At 40.8% G+C, this 12910-nt stretch overlaps 1 protein-coding gene across 9 annotated transcripts in view; it reads right to left on the bottom strand.

The window, feature by feature from the left end:
- B3GALT1 (beta-1,3-galactosyltransferase 1) overlaps positions 1-12910 on the bottom strand; it is a 206224-nt gene that overhangs the window by 30069 nt on the left and 163245 nt on the right. Inside the window, exon 4 of one of the 9 annotated variants that reach the window (XR_010389977.1) lies at positions 5153-5285. The exons of the other annotated variants lie outside the window; for them this stretch is intronic. The gene's annotated coding sequence lies outside the window, so the exon portion shown is untranslated. Of the gene's footprint in view, positions 1-5152; positions 5286-12910 lie in introns of those variants that run through there. 9 annotated transcript variants of the gene reach the window in all.

Genomic DNA, 12910 nt, shown 5'->3' with positions numbered 1-12910 from the left:
ACTTCTACATTCTTTTGGATCACTTTTGCCATTTGGTCCTGAATTTGCTAAGAAAGGTGCCAAGCCGTTCTGCAGTGTTCCCACAGTAGTGCCAGTGAAGCTTGCGGTCTCTCTGTCTTTGAGGTGAAACAGCTGCTTTCCTCTTCAGGGCCAGGCAGTTTTACAGGATGGTGGGAAATAAGGATATGGCTAGCTTTAATTGTTTTTACTTTCTAACTTCTGAAGTGTCATTGCTTTTCAGAATACAAAACTAAGACTGCTGTTACGCTTGCTTTTTGCTGACGCAAAGCTTGAAGAATTGTGGAAGCTTTAGGGTACATTGGACATTTCTCAGACAGACCTGGACTTTCTCTGTTCTTCATGGCCAGTCACAACCATGTGGCTCCATCACAGAGCGTGGCAGGGAAAGCTTGTGTCTGCCAGCAAAACGCTATTTTGTCTTACCCAGCTGGGGCTGTGTCTGCCAGTTGACTTACCCTTACTGTGACCTGCTTTACTCCTCTGATTATATCTGAGGAAAATGGGTCTAAATTCTGCATGTATTATCTAAAGCACTTTGAATGCTTGTTTCACATTAATATTGGAGTCTTACTTATCAGCTGTTTATAATCCTCTACAAACATGGTTTAATAGAAGACATAGGGAAGAGAATAAAGTAATCTAAATCTCCATGTGGATTTGCATCAGTGATGTAGTGTAGGCAAAGGACAAATCCCCCAAAGCTGCGGATCTGCCATCGCAGGACTTGCCCTGTGTGTGCGGGAGCAGCAGTAGCTGTCAAGCCTGCCCCTGTCCTCCCTGACACCGCTTGTGGCTCACAGAACAGAAATTACCACTGCTTGGAGCCCCGTCTAAAGCTCTAGTTGCAAAGGGGTGTTCAGCCTGCAGTGACGGAGAAATACAGTGGGTCAGACTGCTCTTCGCTTGCTCTTCCTCGCCTGATGGCTGCAGCCCTTGTCAAGAGCAGCAGCTAAGTAGCTGCCTGTGTAGGGAAGGGAGAGGGATGTTCTGTGTGAGCAGCCTTTTCCGGATTTCCTGTCACTGAAGTCTGACAGAGACTTCATTATTTATAATTACTGTAATTTGTGTTGCCAACTGGTAGTGCAAAATGCTTCTGCAGATATTTTTATACGTTTACTGTATTGTCTGACAGTTGGAGGCTTTGTAAAGATGGAATTTGTGAATTCTGGTTGATTTTATGAAACTGTTGTAGCAGGAACATTTTGATATAGTTGCAGTCTGTGTGCTGGTAAGGTAGTTTTGCATCTCCCGGAGCAGGATTGAGGGATGGCCATTACGCAGGGAGGGCTGACTGTAGAGCAAGGTGAAATGGCTGCAGGTCTGGGCATGCCCTTCAAAACATGGTGGGAATTTCCTGCCTGCAGGAGCAGCAGAGTGGGAGAAAGCTGCTGTGGAGGAGAAGCGGGAAAGAGAGAGAGGACTCCTGGCTCGGGCTCTGACAGGCGCTTCCAGCCGGCGCCTAGCGAAGCTGTCCCCCCAGGCCCTCCATGCCGTACGCTGCCCTTGTCCTGCCCTGGTGCCCAGCAGCAGCACGGCACCCGGGCCAGGGAGCTAGTCAAGCTGGTTGGCTTGTCTGACATGGCTCACATGAGGCCTCGCAAGCAGAGGTGCAGGCATAAAGGAGAGGGGGCGAGAACGAGTGCTGGGGATGGTGTGCACCAGGCCCCTCGTCTTGGTGGCACTGCCAGGCTGTGCATCAGCGCTCATCAGCGTGGGAGAGAACTGTGCGTGTTGGAAGAGGGACACCGGGGAAGGTCCGGAGTGGGGAGGAAATGAGAAGAGAGTTTAATTATGCAGTAGCAGACGCTGAATTTCATTCCTTCTGCCACAGAAAAGGGTAACTGTGTTTAGAGGCCCTTGCAAAGTCTGTATGACTACTTTGCATGTCCCCTGGAAGCGGTATTTGCAGACCTAGAGCTTCTGTAAGTTTAGAAGGTGAGAAGAGGTGGCCCTCAGCAGGGGCTTCAGAGCCCAGGGCCTCTGAGCCCTCGCGCCGCTGCTCTGAAGGGATAACACGCAGCTGCGATGTGCCCGGGAAGCGAGCTGAAACAGCCAAGTGCTGCAGCCTGCTTAGATCAAGGAAAGTTTAATCCCCTGTTACTAGATCAACAGAGAGACCCAAACATGACAATTTTGTGAGATTTGTGTTGGAGGACCTCTGTCAGCATCTCTAGATGACACATGGCTCTTGACTGATTGTTCTTTTGATCTGAAAATATGCTTTGTTTTGGCTACCATCTTATTGCAAAAACTGTAAAAGACTTTAGTAGAGTATGATAGAAATAAAAGAAAAACAAGGGGAAATTTTTATTTCTGATGAGATTGAAAGTGAAAGCGGACGAAGGGTCTATAACCCGAAACAGAAAGCAGCTGACCAAAGCGGCATGGGATGCCAGAGGAGTTAGTTCCTTGTGCCAGCAGAGACCGTAGCTGAGGAGGGCTTTGTATCTGTGATTGAGTGAAGCAGTTTTAACTGGACTTTCTTTTCAGCTGCAAATGGACATGGTGTGTAACTGTCTTTGAATAGGTATGATGTATTTCTCACTTCCTATAACAAACAAATCTGATAATCTAGGGTGCTGGCTTCTCCTGATGCAGTGAAGCAGAGGCGCTGTAGAAATCAAGGAAAGGGAAGGGGAGCAGGATCTGAAAATTCAGCCTCTAAAGATTCCCTGCAGAGCCTGAAGCAGTTTCATCCTTTCGCTGGAGATACAGCAAGCCTGAATGTCACCCATTATTTAGTATTTTTAAATGGCTGTAACATTTGCTTTGAGATGCTGCATTATTGGTTAATTATATAGGATGCCTTTATATATTCTGTCCACATGTAAAGTGCTTCCAAAAAAGGTCATTAGATTTTCTTTTATACAATTTTAACTAAACAGGAGAACCATACCATGGTGTAACCATCCTTTAACCTAAAGCACAACACTGGTAGATTAATTTTTATTAACTTGCTAGTTTGAGCACCAATTTGAAATATTTACAAATGAAATACAGTATAGCAGACCTGTTATACACAATGTATTTTTCCTGCCTCTTTAAGCAAATTTATCTTTATGCTCTAATGTAACTGGGTCAGCTTCAACCTCTCGCTTCAAAATGTTGTCATCATATCATAAGTAATAATATAATGTTCTATACACACACTATAATTGCAGTTAGACTTGACTTGGTCTCTTGTTGCCTTGTTTTACTGAAGTCAATGAGGTTACATGGTTAAATGCAAGCAAACTGTACTTCCATTTAGACTAAAATGGCAAATTACAGTTCTGAGTGCTGCTGGGAACATACTGAAAGTGACAATAACATTAAATGATAATTTATGCATTGACCTGAAATAGAAAACTTTGGTCAGAAGTTTTACAGAAAATTGCAGCTATTAGTGTTGAAATTTTGGGCTTGCTTCTTCATTGCATCCTCATCACTTCCTTACAACAGGATGCAGTATTCAAGATCTGATAAAACTTCTCGCACAAGAGGAATGGTGTTTTCGTCAAATGACCAGAGTAAGAGAGTGTTTGACTAACTAATAGCTGAAGCATCTGGATCATAGGCTACCGTTGAAGGTTCAGTTTAGAGGGGTAACTGTACTGCACTGAGACAGTGGAGACAACGGCATTTATGATAAAATGAAGAACCCAGCCTCTAAGAAGTGGTGGTGCTTGGCAGCAGTGTAGAGCTCTGCAGCCACCAAGGGAAAAGTAGCTCTCATAGGGCATGTGTGGGGTATAACAAGGGAGGGAAGTGGTGACACCAGGATTTCGTGCAGCTCAGATCTCAGAGACTCAAAGCGTTTGGCCTAACATGCAACTAAAGATGAAAACAAATTGAGATGAAGAAGGATAGGTGTTGTCTTGAAAGTCACTGGCATAAATGTTGGTTCTCAATAGAAAAGCATAATTATCTCTTCATGGATTCAGGATTCTGCATGGATTTAGGATTATGAAGTTTTAAAAAAAAGTTTTAAATATTAGTGTAATATTTCTGCAGAAGTGGATATTTTTGCACAGAAACATACTGGAGGGATCATCCACACTGACTCATCCCTGTTGAGCAGCTAATACTAATATCACACTGTGGGACATTTCCGTGAGTGGGCAAGTGCACAGCAGTGCCTGAAGTTTTGCACATACAAAGAGTGGACCATGATACCCTTCAGCTCTGATCGCTTTCTTCTGTGCTCTCATAAGGTGCCTGTGCCTTTCTGAATACATGTTAGAGAAATACAGTTTTATTCTGGCAAGTTATTTTCTTTTATAGATTCACAGAGCAAATAAATGCCCCCAGCTACTTCTCTGCTTTTCACCTCACACAGAGCAGATGTAGGCTGGTTAAACAGATCAAAGGAAAAATATAGCTTGGCCATGAGAAAAATAAGTTTGATAATTGATTGAGTCAAGGGGAGCATGGGAACACCTGCTTGGATGAAAACAGAATGGCATTCACAACAGAGATGGGAAATCTGATCTAATGCTGCTAAAACAACTTGGGGGTCAAGAATTGTAAGTTAAAACTAAGGTTGGAGGCAGATGTGAATAGCTTAAATGGTGGAGGGCCAGTTCAGGGGCTGCTTTCATTCCCAGCCAGGTGGATAGGGCAGACCACTGTAGTTTCATTTGCCTGTGAATAGCAGCTCTCTCAAACCTTGCTTGATGCAGCCAAATTCTGTGTTTCTCCTCCTTGCAACATACAGAGCGGTCTGGCTGGCTGGCTAACAGATTACTTTTCCAAAAGCCCAGTCAAGCTGGGATCCAGATTAGGCTCCTTTGGTCATCCTCAGTTGAAATGAAAGTGAATTTTCAAGGATATTCACATGAAATAACAATAGTAAGACCAGCCACATCCTCCTAAATATGAGAAATGTGATTAGAAATCATGGGCTAAAGTTAAAATTTTCAGAAAATGCTCTTACATTCTGTCAGCTGCGTTCTGCAAAGGTAACTGAACAATATATTCTTCATGCAATAAGAGCAACCCAGAGCACCGATGATGAGGAAAGGAAAAATCTAAAGCCAGTTGTTATGTCTGTAGTGCGAACTATGGCTTTTATGTCCCTCCTCCCCATACTAACATTTATATCTTTTTTATGTAAGTGCTCAGGTTCAAATACCTGATAGGATTCTCCTGACAGGCACAAAATCGATGCAGCTGGCTCTTGCAGTCCCTAGTAAACAAGTTGTACTGGTCACTGGATGCTGTCAGGTGAGCAGGGTGGTTGGTTACACTCCCTGCTTTGGACCTCTTGGGAGGATCACAGCCACCTGGAACAAGTCAGAGCAAACTGCTTTGATGTATGCAAGAGGTGGGGCAGAAAATCGGGGACCACTGACCAGTGGTTTAGCTCCAGGGCAACCTCAGAGATGTCATCTCCTTCCCAGATTTCATCTGTCAGGTGGCTTCCTTTACACAGCAATAAATTAGTGACGCAGGACAGTGGAGAACCACGTGTGCTGACATCAGCTTGGAAATTATGCAAGCACGAAGGAGGGTAAAGCATTAGCCCATGTACACTAATTACTCAAACATATATGTAGAAGGCTGATATGACTCACTAAACCTATGGCTAATTATGTGTGTAATGTGTATGATATATAAGTTCTCTATATTTTTATATATAAGCTACATAAATTTTTGTGTGAATGTGTGTGTATGTAATATATGTGGCTAGCTAGGGGTGAATGTTACACTCTATTTTGAGATTTTTTAATAGATTTTTTTTTTTCCTAACTAGGATTTTAATGGGCCCAAAGAGAATGCTCACTCTTAGGAAAATCTGTAGTTACGAGAATAATTATCCCTGAATCTGCAGAACCCGATCTTGACCTCCTTTTCCAGACCTTGGACAAAATGAAACTGAAGCAGCTAGCTGCATATTAAATGACAACTTTGCACGGTAATTTATTAGTTATTTTTACCTACTTGCCTATGACTATCCTTGTATCTTAGGGTTATTTGTGTTTTTTTCCATTAACTGCATTTTGCATTTAATTGTTATAAACATGCTAATGTTGTTTTGTGCATTGCTCTAGTCATATGAAACTTACACTTTATTTTGTTTTCATGAAACTGTTATTTCTTTTTCTAACCAGGTTTTTAGTGGCCCTACAGGAAAGAATGGTTCTGGTTTTGATTTATTTTGAAGCAAGATTCCTGAGGGCTGGAGTCAATAATACAATCCATTTGTCTTAAGCCCTGCAACAGCTCATGCCAAAGCCCTGAAAATCAATTTTTTGAGAGACAGAGAGAAGTTGGGTAGCTGTACGCACGTGTTAGCAGTTCAGAACCGTGCAGATTTTTTTAAGCTGGTCTAGTCTCTAAATGATTACAGATCTTTGTTTGTTTGTTTTAATAGGATGCTGTCAAGTACTTAAGGCTCTAAATATAGACTCTGTAGGTAGAAAAAAGTGGAAGATGTTTATAGGACTAAGTAAGAATATATTACTGAATTTAAAATAAAATGCCATCAAAGGAGGTTGATTAGAATTTAAGATCTCTTGTATAGAGCTGGAAATAAAACCAGACCTAGAATGTGCAATTAGCTAGAGACAGTTTAGTGTCATGCTCCTATGCTGGCAAAATGTAAGTGGCAGTGCTGTCAAAAAGTAAATTTGGAATGAAATGTAGGAATAAGCTGGAAGGCTGAGAGCATGACATTAAAAAAAAAAAAAAAAAAAAAAAGGAAAGAAAAGAAAAAAAGGGCTTTTGTCCCGGGCCGGGAGGCGGGCACAGGCGGCGCAGGGGGCAGCGCCGCCCCCGGGTGCCCCCGCGCCTGGGCAGCCTCTGTGGTGGCAGCCGCGAGCCTCCCGCCGCCCGGATAGCCAGGCAGAGGGCACGGCGCTCCCCTCTGGAGCTGCGCGCAAGCTGATTGGCCAGGGAGGCGGCGGGCGAGCTCTGAGTGGTGCTCGCGGCCGCCATCTCGCCGTCCCGCTGAAGCTCTGAAGCCTCAAGCTGTTGCAGCCTGTCCGGGCGGCCTCGTTTGGTCACCGGCACAGCAGGTCCCAGCTTGCGGGGTTTAATCAAATTGCAGGGGTTTATAAAGTTACTCACGTGCAAAATTGTTTGCAGATTTGTGGCCCAAGGTTAGGAATGAAAATTAGACTTGGGGTTCTTTGAATTATTCAGTGGTGTCCTTAGCCAGAGAAATTGGTGTCCTGTGAGACAAACTGATCCTAAATTTGAGTAAGGCCTGAATGTAATAATCGTGAAAAGTAAATAGAGAAAGTATTGTGGATAATATTATGCAAAGCATAATGAACAAACTAAAGTATGTTTCTAATTTGCAATACAGCAGGGAATATCTCGAAGGATCCTACTTTGCTTTGCTTCTGTGGAAGAAAATCTCAGTGTTCAATATTTGTGGTGTTTATATTCTAAATAAACCCTTAAAATGTTAACAGTCAAGTGGATTTGTTTGAATGGAATAGAGATACATTCTGTTCATTGGAAGGCTTAACAATGTTCAGTGATAATGAAGTTCAAAAATAATTTAAGTAGGCTTTTATTAAACATGGGAGAACTAATCCATGTTCCAAGATATATTTGCATGGGTTTTAGATACCTTCTGTGATGGTAGAAGGTGAAAGAGAAGCTTAAAACTGAAGAATTATATGCTCGTGAGTCTTCAGAAAGACACTAGAAATTTAATCCTATAAATCCCATAGAAGTTATGGGGCAGAACTTCAGGTGATAAATAGCTTTTGTTGCCCCACTGAAGTCAAGCTCTCCTGTATTACTGAGGAGGTATAAAGATTGGTGTTTTCAAATTGCAGTCCTATAGGCAAAAGTCTCCTCTGAACAGAGCCCTGCCATCCCCTGTCCCAAGCACAGCGGAGTGGGTGAGGGTAGGGTGCTCAGAGCCCCCCTGTGCTGGATCACGGATTCACATACACGCAGGATGTATCGCGCTGCTGTCTGCGCACCCCCTTTGCAGTTGTCTGGTGTAAGGCCTGGTACTGAACACAGGGTCCATACAGGGCCAATAGTTGAGAAGCAAGTGAGATGATAGACCATAGCACTATCTTAACGCAAGACCCTGCTTTATCATGGAAAACTTGGATTATTGAGAAGAATGGTGTGACATTCTCAAACCATGAATTCACATACCAGAAAACATCTTTTCTTATTTTCAGCCCCCTGCTCAGCTCCTCAGCCAGGACACGGGGAATTTGCCACTGGATGCGTCAGGTGGACAGCACACGAGCTGTGCCATCGCGTGTCTGGCTGTGTGCAAATAAATCCATGTTGCATGTGCAGTCAGCCTTTAATTGCCCCATGTGTGTAATAATGATATATTGCGCTTTCTATAAATATGCAGAAATGCATGTGTGTATGTACTTGCCCAAGGCCTTCAAAAGCCAACAACAACCTTTCAACTTGTTGACAAGTTAATATTGCAGTGGTCTGTTTTTTGAAATTAGTCTCTATCACTGTCTTCTATTTCTACTGTGTACCTGCTGATTGAGATATATATGAAGCGACTTAAATGGACGCGTAAGATCAGAAGCGAACCCATTTGTGTACAGTCTAAGACTGTCACTACAGAGGTCTCATAACTAAGGTGGGACAGTGCTTTTGCCTCTACATCACTGGTATGCATGAGGTGGATACCATATAAAAGTTGACATGTAGTAATGGATTGTTTGCTAAATTATTAGTGGTTTTGTTCCCCGTTCCCTTAAAAGTCTCTGGATGATAACTGCTAGGAAACTCCCATTAATTAGTAGTGACAACTGTACTTGTAGTATTGTAAAAGGTGTGAGTTATAGCATTAAATGAAATTAGCATACAAATAATGAAAATTGGCAGAGCCTAAAAAGCATCTAAATGGGGAATTCATCAACATATATCATACCAGTTGTGTCTACAGCTTGTGAAATGAATAATTTATTCGATTAATGTAGTGTTTTTCTGTTTGTGCAGTATCAATGATTAGATCGTGATTTCTTAACAGTGTTCACATGTATTTGACAATGAAATGTCTTTTGGGGGTTTTATTTTAAAGAAGGACTGTGAATATTGAAAAATTAGGCTGTGCTACTTGTCTGTGCCAGGTCAAATAAGCAAAATATTATGGTTTTATTTTATTAATTGGATAAGTTTGCAAGTGTTTCTAGAGCTGGTTTGTATGTGTGTAGATTTACCATTCTATTTTTATGAATGCTCATACACTGAGTTCTGAAATTTGTTTTCTTTTTGTGCCAACAAAATTCAAGTACCTGAATGTTCTAAGGAAATGGAAAAGAGTCTAGAGAAAAGAAAGTAGATGGTTTAAAGTCTAAAATAAAGAACTGCTACTTCATAGTGAAATTAACAAGAAAAATGGCAATAAATATAATACTGGAGATTGAGCATTTATTTAGTCATTTCCTAATTAGTATTAAAAATGAAATGTCAGAGATATAACAGAAAATGTTGATTGAAAAAAGATAAAGTATTGTAGGCCTTAGAAATTATACAGAAAGTATTGAATGCCTTATTGGAATAGATTAAAAATGTTCCATTGAGTACAAGGCTGATTCTATTGGTATCTCTCCCTTATCTAAGTGATTTTCTTTCTTTTTAGGAAATGTTGTTTTTGTACTCTTTTCTTCTTGTGTAATTTAATGTGTAATTTAGCAGCTGAGGCTCTGACAAAACCCCGATAAACTTGAGCAACTTCATAATATGATGAGAATAATAATATATTAAATAGTCGCAGAAGTAGAATAAGATTTTTTTTTAAATAGAAGTCCTAAACTAAACTAGTGATTAATAGAAAGAAAAGTCTTTTTCTCTATGTTCTTATAACCTAAACCTTGCAATATCTGTTATTACAGATAACAATTTTGCTCAGGGTTTCACATTACAGTGAATCTTGCAGTAGGGCTCTGCACCAGCTTGAAAACGGATCTGCTTGGGACATTTTTGATCTGGGACTGTACTGAAATCACTGGTGTATGCTGACTTAGGGGTAGACCCTAAGTATATGCAAAGTGGCTTCTGCTCTGCATATACTGCAGATGGCAGGAGTATATGCAGATGGCTCTATTTGTCGTATTTTACCCAGTGTTTTTAAACCAGAAGTTTTCTACCCATTTTAGGAACTTCTGAAGCTTCTTGCATAAACAAGTATTTTAGTAAATAAATATTTGAAATTAAAAAAAAATTAATTAACTTAAAAGGGTTTTATTTTCTTTATCCACTCAGGTGTAATATGGACCAGCAATTCTACACATGGAGATGTGAAACACAATGATCATTGATCCTCTGCTTTTTCTCTGAACCTTATCTAAAGGACTCAGTGAGGAAAAGGATGATTCACAGTCACGATGCCTTTAATTTCTTCAGCCCCCCCCCCCTTCCCCCCCTTCGTGGGACAATCTTAAGGATCAGGTGAGTTTGATTGACTGTTATACTGTTGGAGAGATGTGTCACAATTAGAAGCTCAGAAACAAATACAATTGTTTCCTGGTCAATGAAGCATAAGATTAAAGCCTGATGTCCAAATGTGAGAATCCAATTAGCAGTTGGATTTATGTCTATGGTATAAAAGTAAAATACTGCTATTTATGTTATATATTCTAGCACAGCATGGTTCCCATCCATGTAAATTAAAGAAGAATTTATTACAAGTAATTAAGTAAGTATCTGGAATAACAATATATGGTGTTATAAAGAAGTGGCATATAAGAAATGCAGTATAAAAGTGGTGGTTATTCTTCCATTTCATGTTTTTTTCTGCACTGAACAATATACACTAAGGCTTGCCAGAGCATAAGATCTTATGGATACTGTGGTTTCATAAATTCTGATAGGTTTGGGGATAAGCTGACTCAGTAGTTTTACTTAGTTACACAATGAAAAAAGGCACAGAGTAAAAAAGCCAATTTATATAAAGAATATAGGGTAGGAGTGGCCTGTTCTTGAGCAGATGTTTGCAGTATCAGACTGCTGTATCTTGCAGTGGTAACCAATTCACCACACCACGGTGCAACAGTGCTTTGGATGTTCCAGTGGTCCATTTCCTAGAATTAGGGCAGCTAAAGGGCAAATTGTGCTATGTATTCCTTAAGGAAGAAACCCACATAGCTTAAAGGTTGTCGTATAAGAGAGCCAGGGTCCTGCAAAACACTCGAGAGATTTTGGTGAGGGAAAGGCTTGAAGGTTATGGAATAATTTAGATGGAAGTTTATTTCACAGGTCATTTATTTGGATGATTGGGATTTTGCAAAAGGAGTCTGGGGAAATGTATTAATTTCTTTAAAATGACTTAATGTGCATGGTTTTATGATCATTCTCACTTTATGGGGTAGTACACCTTTCTGATTTCCTCTTGATGATTCCCCAGAAAGTATTTATAACTCATTAGGATCATGTCTAAGCTATGTAGGTCAGTATCTGAATGTGTGTGCCCATTGCCTGCATGTGGAGGATAATGAAAGAAGAGGATTGTGCTGTCATTTATGGGAGCTACTGACTCTTCTTTGAATGACCACGAAGAAACAGAGCTGGTGGAGGATGGGAGGAGATTCATCCATCCATCCATCTTAGTGCAAACATGGGACACATATTGATAGACATATGCGTAAAGAGAGGAAAAAAACTAAGGATATATGCTGGTCTTTCTGAAAGTGCTAGGAATGTGTTTTTATCTGTACCTATATGTAGGTCTATAAAGTCTGCCTACATTCCCCCCCCAAATTAGATATTAAGCAGATGTGACCCAGAACTTCTATAAGCATAGTAAGCCCAACTGGGTAGCTGCTTTTATTACTTTCAACACAACACCTTGCTAAATGTGGTTACAGTGCTCTCAAATCCAAGCTGGTTCAGGACAGTGTGAGCTGAGGTCTGTCTAAAATGGGCAAGTCAATGTCTCTTATGTATTAGCAAACTCTGTATTGTCTAAGCCTGGCCTGGTGATTCCTTTTATCATCACTGCCTTCTTACAATCATGTAATTAAAATGTTCCTAATTACCATCTTGTGAGAAAGGGCTTTGAATAAAGCTGCTGAGAAATGGATGACAAAATAGCATAATTTTATGGTTTAATTGTTCTCTGTTCTTAGCAATGCTTGCTTAATTCTCACAGGCTACCACTGTGTGTGGTCGCTTTCCTTCATTGCAAAATGCTTTTCTCATCTTGTTATGGCATCTGCTCACGATCTGTGTCATGGATTTCACTGTAATGTTGTTCTTCTGGATGCAGCCAAAGGCTATTATTCTCAGGGAAAAGTTTCTTTTTTTTAAATCCAATTCAGGAGGTGTAAACATGAAAGTGAGAGTTAGTGATCAGAGCCTTTTTGTGAATTCTACTTTGCTAGACTCCCGGTTCTGCAGCATGAAACAAAGCCTCATTAGAGAATGTGTGGTTACTGTGACCTCTCCTGCCACTGTTGCTTGCTGTTTCCAGTGTCACTGCAAAATTTTACAGTGAATGAGAAACTACTGAAGGTATTCATAGAGGCAGTGCTAGTCTCCACTGTACTGCTCATTCTATAAGGCTGGCAGAGACTGTGCTCTGTTTCTGTTCTCTCTTACCTTCATCTTCTGTTCCTTTCCTGCTGAAAATAATTTGAAAAGACCAAACTTTGTAGCAAAAATATAAGATCTCATGGTAGGTTTTACACTACTTTATTTCTTCCTGTCATATTTCAGCAAAATATACTCCTACTCATGGGAGGAGATTAAAAAAGTGATTCAGAGTGAGGAGTTCAGATGGGAACTGAGTACCACAACTTGGGCACTGAACCCGGAGAGAACAGTCTTGACCTTTAGAACTATAGATGATTCCTCTTCTGTTGCTGGTGCTGCTTGTGCTGTTCACAATGGATTATGAACAAAGCATAATATAGAAAATGACCTGGTTCTTCTCCTTTAACTCTGCCTTTCTTCTTTAAGCCTGGTG

This window comes from Dromaius novaehollandiae, chromosome 7 (assembly GCF_036370855.1).
Source record: "Dromaius novaehollandiae isolate bDroNov1 chromosome 7, bDroNov1.hap1, whole genome shotgun sequence".
Lineage (NCBI taxonomy): Eukaryota > Metazoa > Chordata > Aves > Casuariiformes > Dromaiidae > Dromaius > Dromaius novaehollandiae.
Note: the sequence above shows the minus strand (reverse complement) of the source record. Positions and strands in the feature narration are given on the sequence as shown.